Source organism: Daphnia magna, linkage group LG3, assembly GCF_020631705.1.
Source record: "Daphnia magna isolate NIES linkage group LG3, ASM2063170v1.1, whole genome shotgun sequence".
In the NCBI taxonomy this organism is placed as follows: Eukaryota; Metazoa; Arthropoda; class Branchiopoda; order Diplostraca; family Daphniidae; genus Daphnia; species Daphnia magna.
In genome coordinates, this window is record NC_059184.1 from 853,494 (window position 1) to 865,669 (window position 12,176).

The window sequence follows — 12,176 nt, forward strand, 5'->3', positions numbered from 1 at the left end:
GTTCGATTGTTGCGGTGTTTTTACACTCAGTTAAGAATTATGCAACGCGAGTTGAGGGACGCTTGAGCGATGTTCCGTTTTCCGCGTTTATAATTGTTTCGCTTTTTCGGATGACTGGGTGCGTTAAATCTCGTGATGGACGTGTTGAAGGCCGACTAAATGCGCGTCTACAAAGGGAAAAGCGATGTCCATCATTTAACATCACAGTTGGCTATCTCTCACCTTATTTCGGGATTGATGCGTTTTGTTTCTGATTTGCGTCAGAGATTGAAGAATAGGCCACTCGTTCAAACTGAGAATCTATTATGGTTATGCGTTTTTACGAAGATTCTTGATTGCGGGCGTCGTCATGACGCGGCCATTTCCCATAGACGAACAGAACACATTCTTTCCGTTTTGCTGATTCATTTTGTTGAGTTGTATAAGCTGCCTTATCATCCCCTTCAACCGCCGAGAACGAGCCAGGCAACCTGAACGTTTCGAGATAATTGAGAAACTTTTGCCCCTTCAAAAATAAAAATGTGGAAATAATATCGTCAACGAAATCCGACTTCATTTCCTCTTAGCAGTCGAACGGTATACTCTTAAACTCTCTGTTATATAGTGCTGTGTATCGTCTTCAAATCGCGATTGGATCAGCATCCATCATTCGATTTTGTCGTATGCATCCCTGACTCTGTATGGCAGTGCTATCACTCTCTGCTATATACCATTTGATGCGCTCTGGCGAACATCAAATCAGTAGCTGTTTCTCTTTTCGCCCCCCACCCCATTTTTTTTTCTCTCGCTTGTCTGTTAGGTGTTTGATTTCATTTCCATCGGCTTTTGTTTTGGCTCCACGTGCGTGTTGTTCACTTCGTTTGGGAATTTCTTGTAATCAAGATAGGAATAAACATGGATTCCTGTCAAGACAGTAGTAACATTAGCTGACCTTATCGGCCTGATCCAGTCATTTGCGGTCCCGTTGGCACAGGTCGACCTCGATGACCAATCGTAGGCTTTTACAACATATGCTATGCATGTTACGTGGCATGGCAACGTAAAAATACCCACGGGGCATTTCGTCAAGTCCTCCATTTTTCCTGTTTTATTTATTTAATTTATTTTTCGGGTCATCACATTGTTGTCATCATCGCTTTTGCTATGGCAGCTTGTCACTATACCGCATACATTTTTTTTTTCTTCTTCTTGATAAACGAAGAAAAGAGAAAATAGCTCTTTCTTCGTTTTTGGCATCGGGCCCGCAGTTCCCCAAAGTTGATCGACAATACGGTTGACGCGATTACGTTCGCCTGACGGACGTTGCTGTTGATGGCCGCTGCAAATCGTCACGCAGCTTGCGTGACGATGATGAGACGAAACGCAGGAAGGTGACATTAAGAATCGTAATGTTCCTCCTTCGTTTTCGTGTGATTCAATATCGTCACGGATTCCTCAGATATGCACAAAGAAAAAGATGCCTCCCCCCCTTTTTCCAGAGGATTGCGATTCCGTATGCGGAACAATTGAAGTGCTCCCCTTCGTCAATCTAATTTGAATCAATGACATTTGACGTACAAACCACCCCAACGTTCCCTTGAACGGAAGACTCGAACGACTACATTCCGACAATCACGTAACGCTCTTGTTATGCAATATCGCTCCGTTTTTCACGAATTTGCCCGTCGCCAATTCTTTTTTATTCTAAAGGGAGTATTTGATATTGTCAATCATTGCGCATTCTTTTCCTTGATTGAAATGTTTTCATCATTTCTTTTAATTTCATTTCCTGTTTTTTTTCTTCTATTGCTCTGCTTTTTGCGTTATTCATTTGAAAAGTCTTTTTTGATAGCGTCGCAAGCGCTCCAATGGGGGAACGTGTCTATCAATCCCGTAGATGCGTCCGAGTAACTGCCTGTATTTATGCGTTTGTCTCTTTCCGATGATAGTCTCTCGTGTTTTAGTGACTGCGCTTAAAGACCCAAAGAAGCCAAGTTCAATCGACCATGCTGTCCCTGATAAAACCGTTGTATTAAAAAAAGGGGGGCGCTGTTAAACACAAGGAACAGGGCGTCTATATTCTGACGGCGTCGGCCAACTATTTAAGCTTGGGCTGACGCGTACAGAGAGAATGGGTCGTGACTGCGTGAAACGTTAAAACCTAAGCATTTCAAGTCGATATATATATGTGGATGTGGGTTTGGTTCCCAGATTGCAAGTTGTAGCGATTTTTTTTTTTCCGCACGGGAGCATTTTGCTTCTGTTTTTAGTGGCTGCAAACGCTTGTAACCGTGCATTTGTGGACGTCTTTTGAAAGAAAGGAGGGAATCATTTGAACGGGGTAAAAGCGTGTGTGTGTGTGTGCGTCTGACGTTTTGTGATGTCGTGGTCTATTGTCAAACCCCGGGTGTGAACCGCTTGTGAAACAAAAGACGAGACATATGTGTTGTCAGAATTCATTGGGGTCTTTTCAACGGTTACAACTCTCAAACCCGGCTTGTCTGCATCGCTTTCTATCCAACAGCTGTCTTACACCGTCCGTTAATAAATGAAATGTCTCGGGGGACTAGAGCGTATGCAAATGTCACGCGTGATTTTCCTGTACTCTCCAGAAAGCGTTGTCTAATGGCGAAGGGGGGGGGGGGTGAAGCAGAAATTTCTAAGCCAGATGGATGATAAATAGCTTCAAAGTCCAGCGTTGTGTCCCACCCCACTCCCCCGTATGATAGATATAGTGCTGATGCAAATAAGACAGGCGGAGATGACTGGTTTGGGTAAACGAAGCGGGGATCGTTCATCGAGTTTTTGTTATGATTAATGCTTTCAAATTCCGGTGCAGCTATTTAATTCAACGACCGAAAGCTTTAAACTTGCGATTCTGTTGTAAATAGATTTTTTTTTAAATAATAATTTAAAAAAAAATACCTATTTGTCCATGAATCTATTGATTTGGTTTAGAAAATTTAAAAAAGAAGAAAGACTAAGCTTAAGTTTGATTGCTCGGAAGAAATAAAAGAGCGGAGATGGGGGGGGGAGGAAGGAGGATTCACGACGTTTGCTCACCTTTTCAAGTGCCTAGAGAGATAGTGTATATCGTCTTTGTTGGCACTAGGGATTGACGAGGAACAAGAAAAAAGGGAAATCGTGTTTGCTTCATATCCATCGTAGTAGCCGTTCTTTTCCCCCCTCCCATTTCAATTGAATTGAAATTCTTCGTTGAATTGCAGAAATATACTGAACGCGATTGTGTTCACATAGGAAACAGGAAATGATATTGTGATTAAATTCGGATGGTTATGCCTTTTGTTGTATGAGGAAGCGAGTTCAGAAACGTGTCGCCAAATATCCTTTGCTCGTCGCAGGAACCCACTTTGATGCAACGGCTTCGATTTCATAGAATTTTTCTAGAGAAGAGACTCTTGAAGAAACTCTCATCATCAGCTGCTCACCCTCCAAAAGTGTCTTGTGCTTCTTTTTTTCTTTCTTTAAGAGTAGCAAAAGCTCTCCAACTTTTATTCTATTAACGCGCTTTTACGTTGAAACAGCACTTTTCTAGCGATGATAACAAGAGCTGGGATGAATGACTATGCTTTTCTTTCTGCGTGTCTATCACGGCAACGCCATCGTTTTGTGTTGCGCGTGAATCGCTGCAACTCCAACTGGGTCGATGTGCACCGACTCTTGATTCTGCATAAAAGGAACTAATTTTGTTCAATGTCGCCATTTTGTGCGTTTGGCAGACAAGTTTTCAAGTGCCACCCATTTGCTCGTTACGTACAGGTGCGACAGGATATGACGAAAAGCAATCACGAACTGAATTCAAACCTCCCTGTTGCGTCCGTAAATTTCGCATCGCCTCCAACCGAAAAGCATTTATGCAAAATTAGCTTTCCCTCACCACTGAACTGTTGAATTTGGCGGTTCGTCCCACCGTTCATTTTAATGATTTTACCTTCTATTTAAAGACGTGTCTCCTCTTCTTGTTAAAAGCTTGAAAATCCGACCTAGGACTTTCGGATCCGTCCTCATTGATGCAGTCCATTGGGATTGGCAATCTCGATCCATGGTGGAGAACCACCATGGGCTTGTAGCCTCTCTTAAAGGCCTGTACTCATCTTTCAATCCTTAATAGCCCGAGAGAGATTAGAATAGTAGTAACTGAACCTCTGTTACTAGCAACATTTTTTTTGTTGGTATCTTATCCTTGGACTTTGATTGAGAGTTAATTCTATTATCCCTTGGGCGCGGAGGGGGGGGGGGTTACTATGTCGAAAATCCTATGGTCCAATTTTTCGAATATATCGATCCTTTTTCATCCTCTAGTGCTCCGGCTGATGAAAGACGATTACGTATTATGTTTTTGCGCAAATGCCTTTCTTTTCTGCTGAAATTTCTAGAAGGATAGTCCTGTGTGTGTTGGATCTTGTGGGTCATGGCCTGCAGCTTTGACGAAACTGTTTCGATCTTGATTGGATTTCAACTTGTCCGCTGTTTCTTGGCAATACGGGAAGCAAGCTATCCCTTTGTCGATTGAATTATTTTCCATTTTTATTTTTGTACAAGACATTTTTACATAGTTTAAAAAGAATCTCTTCGAATTTATTGAAATTTCTTTAGTTCGTCTTGATCTATAGCCGTGATCTCTGTGGATGGAAATCGTATAAGTGCGGAATCATGTGCACGCAAACAGTCAGCTAGGCATCTAGAAAAAGAAAGAATCAGTCGAAAAATATGAGTATAACCCTCTTATATTATTCCTCGCTGTCGATCGTATTCGATGGACTAAAGATATTTGTCTATTCTAATCTTTGGATTCGTTTATCGACAATGTTTGGACTATATTATCCTTAGTTTGATTCTATTGTATTTTATTTGAAGAAGAAGAAGAAAAAAAAATTGTATTACGAGAATCTTCTCTTTTTTACCCTCTCTGCTCCGAGTGTACCATACATATACTTATACTCTTCTTTTGGTTGGCTGGCTGCTTTAGCCTAAACGTGTGTATTGAGTCTCTCTCTCTTTTGGTCAGATCAGATCGATGTCCAGTCTAGCATACTCGTAGATATAAGACTTTTTTTTTTTTTTTTCCCTAGCGCGTTTTGTTTGCTGCGTGATGCATCTTTTATGCAGACTCTTTCTTGTTTCTTCAGCCTGATTTAGCAAGAGAAACTCGTCTCAGCTTTTATCGTCAGAAACAAGGCTGGGAAAAACTGTCTGGACCTTAGTGTACAGTGTACACCACTCCATCAGCCTCTGGCTTGATGTTAGGGTTCTTTTTCTTTTTTTCGATTTCCTTCAAACTTGAACTGCGAGCTTAAAAAGAGACACGGTTTTCAACGATTGAAAAGAGGCGACAGTTTGATTCAACGAAAAATGGCTGATGGTCGTTTTTCCTATTGGTCCTTTATACATTTCACCCATATAACTGTATCTAGTTCGATTAACGATCGATTTTTCTATTTTTGCTGCTTTTCGTTTCAATGGGGGGAAAAAAATCATCCACTTTTACCACACGTCAATCTGATATGAACTCGTTTTCTTATTTTCCCATTCATACGTAGACACATAATAGTAAGGCGATGCTTCTTTTAAATCGTTGGAAGGTTCTGGCTCATTTTCATCATCACATGGAACGACGATGCTCATCCCTGCCATGCTTTCTAAATCATTTGGCATTAGCCCTAAAAAAAAAATTGAATTTTTAGATTAGAATTTCTGGGTTCCATCGAGGATGTGAGTATAGCCCTAGAGAAAAGATGAAGAGGTTTGAGCTGGTCGGTCAAGCGGCTAGCAAACGTCATGGAGTTTGGGTTTTTGATTGTTCCTTATTGAACTGGACAGAAAGATGGAACGACGCCGACGATGGGCACCGAAAAAAAAAAGCAAATAGCGAAAGAGGCCCATAACAACGGACAGCTTTACCAACATGGATAATCATACTTTATTTCGCTTCTTATATGACGTACTCTTCCCTTTACTCACTTCTTTTGCTTTGCGCAGTCCTTGCTGATTTCGAAAAAAATTCGTATAGGGAAACATTTTTCCTCCTTTTTGGTGGGGAATGTCTCTGTTAAGCGAGAGCCTCTTACCGTGCTGTTGAGTGTTGATAAAGGCATCAGAGTGGAGGCCTAAATACGGTCGTCAGAGTTTCTAGCGGAATCCTCTTCAATTGCTATTGCCGTTCTGCTCGTACGAATCTTGGTGGTATAGTTGAGCTTATGCCTTGATAAAAGCTTTCTGTATAGTTGTCTTTCACCGTAGACTCTGTGTCTCCTTGGTGATTCTTTCTCCCGCCCCCAAAACAGTCTCGCAAACTGTGGACATCGCTTGCGTCCTCGTCAATAACCGAGGCGTCTGTCTCGTAGAGAACACTAAACAAGCCTAAAAGCAAAGCTTCTCTTTTACGATGATCAACTGATCGTATTTCCATTTTGCTTGCGCGAGATGCACGACAGCTATAGGGCCGAATATTTGAAAACAGTTGTCGACGTGATTTGTTTTGTTGAAAGGCTTGAATTCATTTTTGCTATGTCTTTCGTGTAGGTGTGTATTGTTAGTGTTCACATTGATTGGCACGTCGTAGCCCGACTTTGTTCGCTTATTAGTAGCCGTCCTTATCGTGAGCTACGATTTTCTTGCTCCCCTCGAGATTATTAGACCCGTAGAAGGGTGGAGATTACCGCGATGAAGCATGGGGGGGGGGAATTGGGATTTTTGTTGTGTAGAAAACTTTTTCAACAACGTAGGATATAAGACGTTTTTTTTTTCATTTTGGCTTTGTCCAAGATGGGGCGAAGTAAACAAAGTAAAAAAAACCTGGTGGAAAAGAAAAACGTCGTGAGCCACGCACGCGTTTACAAATGGGGCGAAATATTTTTTGTTGTTGTTGCCGTCTTATTCGGTATGTGATGCTTTATTCAGCCTCGATGCTTTTGCTTTGCCAACCTAGCCCCCCTCCCACCTCTCGAGTCTTCTTTCATATTGGCGTCTTTTCTTGCAGCAACGTCCATTCGAGACCTTTTGTAGCAAACAGCGTCTTCGTTATTATTACTGCACACGTGAAGGATTACGATACGCCTGGCTCGCCTTCTATTACGATAGATACTCGCGTATGAAATTGGATGCCCCCGAGTCTTTGCTACGGTTCACTTGCCCATACTTTTCCTCTTTTTTATTTCCCCCCCGCATTTCTTTATACAAGCCATACGCCATTATTCATGTTCCACTTCTTTGTTTTCATTTTTCCTTTTTAAAACCAAGATCACTGCCCATAATATTCTTTAGTCAATACGTTGCCAGTGGGTGTGTCATATCCATTACAGCGTATTGGACGTTTGCTATTTGATCGGGGCGATAGCGAGTAACACTATATCTACGCAATAATCACCACTCGTTCACCGGAGCTTAATTGATCGGTGATTTATCTAAGATTTTGCTTGTTGAATTGTTTCAAACTCTGCTTGTGTACCGTACGTGTTGTTTAGCCTTCTTTGCGGGTTTTTCTTTTACGTTTGCAAATATAGAACGAGAGTGGAGTGCAACTAAGTGAATAAAACTACTGGAGCTAGTTGACGTATCAGTAGATAAATCCAGGGTGGAATGGAGAGAAAGAAAGAAAAAAAAAAAAGAAATGGAAAAGTGAAGAAGAAAAGCAATATATATAGGCTGAGGGAACAAGCAAATGCTCACATATATAGTCTTATGTAAATGTGGAAATCGTGCGAAATAAGCCAGTTTTTATTGAACGGCAGAGAGCAAGAGAGACGGTAGTGGGGGGGGGGGATGAAGAATGGAAAAAAAAAGATAGAATAAATACGTCGAGATAGAATGTGTGTGTGTGGAGACATCAGAGGGAAAACTATTGAAATCAAACTCAATATACCGTTTCTGGTGTTTTCCTTTTCATTTCGGCAATGAGCCACGGCCATCATCACGCAACCGACGTCTTATCAGATGCGTGCCGCCAAAAGAAAACGCTACTTTGGCTTATGAGATGTACGGAATAGAGAAGCGTTCAAATCCACCGGGATTCACCACGTCTAACTGTATTTATAATTCTGCGCACACTGTCTGGACTATTTACTCCTTGCCTTTTTTTTCCCCCCACCAAACTCAATTTCAATGTTGGCTGCTATTTGATTCATTTCGCCACATTGTATTTTGCTTTCAAGATAAATCCCGATATCTCGATCGTCCTCCGTTTGATTGCGTCAGTCCTTGATGACGTTTTGCGGGTTAAAAAAAAAAAAAAACGATTTCAAGTCTTTGTTAAATCTTATTAGCTTCGTTATGGCTGTAGGCGTCACACACATCGTTCATTTGTCGTCATCTTAGCTTGTTATATTCTTTTTTTATTGCGTGTGCTGCTTTTGTTGTTTTGGTCACGTCGTCGACAGTGTCATCGGTCATTGTCACACTTTGGCAAGCGCAAACCCAAGTATTACCATAGATATGATTTCTTGACCTGATGGTATCGTTTTCCCATCTTTCGGGAAGACAATCAGCGCCTGCGTTGTCGTCAGTTTTCTGGGGGAGGGGGAACGTCGATGGCCAATAATGGGAAGAACAAAAGCAAAAAAAGATGGATGGACAAGTTAGTCTTTGCTGACCTGGGGGGGAAATATTATTGAAGACGCAAGATCGATGACGCTGTCTCCCCCCTTTGCGATCCATGTGTGTGTGTGAATCGAATCTCTAATGTATTTACGTATGGGCTCGCACGTCCCATCGTCTCTGTTGACACGGATATTTGTACGTAGGCAGCAATTCAAGCCCTCACCAACAAAAAAAATCGTCTCAATCATTGCGATCCCAAAGACTTTGGGTTGGCTGTTTGACCTGTCCGCAATATGTTCGTCTATTTGTCTAACATTCAAAAGAGGATCGTAGCCAAGGGACGAGAAGAAAGGCTTGTAGTAAAGTAGGATTGTCATGGCAACGTCGAAACAGGTTAACATCTATCAAAGCAATATGTTTATGATTGCGGTCATGGTAACAACGTAGGATGACTTGGAAGAAAATAAAGAGAGGCGAATGTATATGATTTGCGTTGCTTAGCGCTGCGATGTACGAAGCAATTTGCGTTGATTGTAATCACTCAGGTGAACGCTAGCAGAAAATGAGATGCTCTTCTTTTCTTCCCCGTGCGCCGCATCCGCTTGAAATTGTGTGTGAAACTCTACGCAAGTTAATCGGGTTGCGATATATGCTACCTTTTTAAATTGGGATGGATGTAAATCATGTCAATCTTTTTGGTACTGCGCGGTTATAGGAGCTCTTTTTTCTTTTTCATCGTGCTCACGAAAGAAATAAAAACGAGGTACACGCCAAGACATTGTGCACGTTTACAAAGCTGTGCAAGAAAAAAAAAAAAAGGACAAACAAGCGGCTAAGGGAACGGCGGGAGCAGAAAGCTCGTTAGAGACCAAAGAGAACCTGTCAAGGCCATCAGGTTCCTTTTCCTCTACATATGTGCATACAGGGAAAAAGCCAAGCTCTTTTGTTCCTTTTTCTTTTGTTCACCAATAACTTGGCGAGTCTCTTTATGTTCCCCTTTTTTTTTCCCCTTCCGTTTGCCATTCCCCCGATTTTTTATTTTGTCTAGATGGCCATTTTTTTGTCGTTGCGGATCAGAAAAGAAAAAGAGGATATGATGGGGCCGTCCGAGGTGAAAAGAATGGAAAAGACCAAGTCAGCTGATTGTAACATGGCCAGCTGCTGCTGGTTTGTCTCAATAAATAAGAGTTCCACGTCAAGGCAAGTGTCGTCAGGTGCTTTTTAACGACATTTTACCTCAATTATCCATTATTATTTCTTCAATGGTGGAGGAATCTCGTTATCACCGTGGCAAGGGGCGTCTCATTCGTTTGTCTAAGAAATCTCAATAACCGTATAGACGAGAGTTATTAATACTCTTTCGTCTTTTGTTGATTCTTTCTTCTTTTCACGATTTGTGCCCATCAAAAAATGGTCTTTCTTCTATACATAAACATCCTGGAGGGAGGTGGGTGATGGTGCGGAACGGAGGGAAAGAAAGGGGCGTGGGCCGCCATTGTGATGCGGATGGAGCAATATACAAAAGGCAAGGGCTTGATTGGACTTGGAGCGCGCGGTGTTTCATCCGGATGTAATATCGGTTGGCAGTCGCGGAGAGATTGAGGGACAGCTCTGTTCACAAGACAGGAAATATATCTTTTAATGAGATGATCAAGTCTGCTCCCCTTAATGTTCTTCGTGATTACTCTCTCATGAATAGCGGTGACTGTTGAGTGTATGCAAGACGAGCAGCGTCGCCTTGTCAACGCCACATCTTTGAGACTGAAATGGACGTTGATCGCTTTTGAGCTTGGGGTAGGGGATAGACAAAGTTTAATCAACTTTTTCTTCGATTGTCTTTATCTTAATACGATTGCGCGTATCGTCTGGCTTTTGGTTACATTAAGACGTGACGTTGCCGCGTTCGGTGTCATTCAAAATGGTGGACGATTGCCTCGAAAGTTTGTTTTGTTCGACTGTTGTGTTGACAAAAGGAAAAGTTGACGCCTTCGTCTTTTCTTCTCCACGTTTGTGGAATTCTTTCAGAAATAAAGAAAGAAAGATTGAAACGCGAAAGACGAGTAGGGGGGAGAGTTTGTTGTTGCGGAAATCAGCCAAGCAAGCGCCGACTTTTATCTGTTTATTCTTCCTTATTTCCTCGACGTCTTTATCATCTTTTCGTCTGTTTATCTATACTGTATAATATATACCGTATATATGTATATAATAAACAGTATATGGTGTGTGTGTGTGTGTGTGTGGAAGGAAGGATGGATGAGTTTTCAACGGAGATGAACGACGACTCTCCATATGAAAACGATTCACGTTTCTGTTGAATCTCTTTTCTGTTTGTGCAGTGTCTTTTGAGCCATTTTCTTTTTCGTCTTGCGACGAGATGACAGAAAAGAAGACAAGTCATTTGAGATTTTTAAGAAAAATCATTGATTGATATACGCCGTATAGTCATTTTCTTCATTTTCCTCTGTTTGGTTTGACTAAATGTCCAATAAGAGACTGGGCGGGGGGACTACACGACAGGAAATTAGAAGCTAGTTGCTGAGCAGCAATGTTATTAACAAGATTGATTGTCTAGGTTACACTGTGTGTATTACGAGTCCGTCTACTTTGATCTATCTCACAAATTGTCCGTTTATATTTTCTTCATTTCGCTTGTAAAAAAATTGCCATCCAACTTTGATTGTATGCAGATCGAGTGATCGCTCTCCCATCATTCTGTATTTACATCAATTCAAGTTGTATAGCAATGTGATGAAACTTTTAAAAAAAATATATTAAAAAGTCACGTGACTCGAGAGTCTAACAACGGCAACCTTCTGCAATTCTTCAAAAGTTGTGCGCCGAAATCGAAACTCCGCTACTTGATTTCTTTTGGGGAGGGGGATCTCATCCCCGAGGATTAAAAGTACGCTTTTATCAGCCAGCATTCAGTCGCTATAGAATTTCGGTTGAAATGCATTTTTAAGCTATTATCAGAGAAAAGATGATCGATTTCCCGAAAATTAAAAGGCTCTTCCTCAGACGTGATTAGGTAATCCGATCGCGTCGCGCCACTGCTCCTGATCTCTCCACGATGATCACATTTTATGCCTATTACCATTTCTCATTTGAAAATGACAACTACATTAAAGATAACACACTAATATAGAACAAAATCTTTTGTATTTTCTCCTCAAAATGCAAATTTTGACAGTTCAACATTCGATCCCTTTTCAGCGATTATTATCCCCTCCCCCCCTCCCACTTAAATCGACACCTTCGGCGAGATCGGTTCACCGACGGGCTGTTGTTCTTTTTGGTAAAATGACATGTTCAAGAAAACCGAGTTAAAGTTGAATTGCATCGTTTCGAACCAATTAGTGCCCAGGATGGATTCGCATTTGGCCGTGGTCACGATCAGCGGAAGAACGCCCGCCCTTCCATTGTATTCGGCTTTGACGGTGCACACACCTTTTGATGGGACCACCTTTTTAGCAGCGTCCAGGATTGGTATAGCAAACGGTTTCAGCAAAGGTTTTCCCAATATGGCCCACGTCGCCTCGCTGATGACGGATACCGTAGCTCCCGTGTCCAACATCATTGCAATTTGTATTCCTTCGACTTTGACGCCGATGAAATAGTGATGCGTGGCGTACGTGTTTGCC

The 12,176-nt window shown here is 41.7% G+C and overlaps 1 protein-coding gene across 2 annotated transcripts in view; it reads left to right on the forward strand.

Annotated features, from left to right (window-relative positions):
* The window catches only part of LOC116919082 (excitatory amino acid transporter 1), a 28,845-nt gene that overhangs the window by 761 nt on the left and 15,908 nt on the right, over positions 1-12,176 (forward strand). The gene's annotated exons all lie outside the window — the stretch shown is intronic.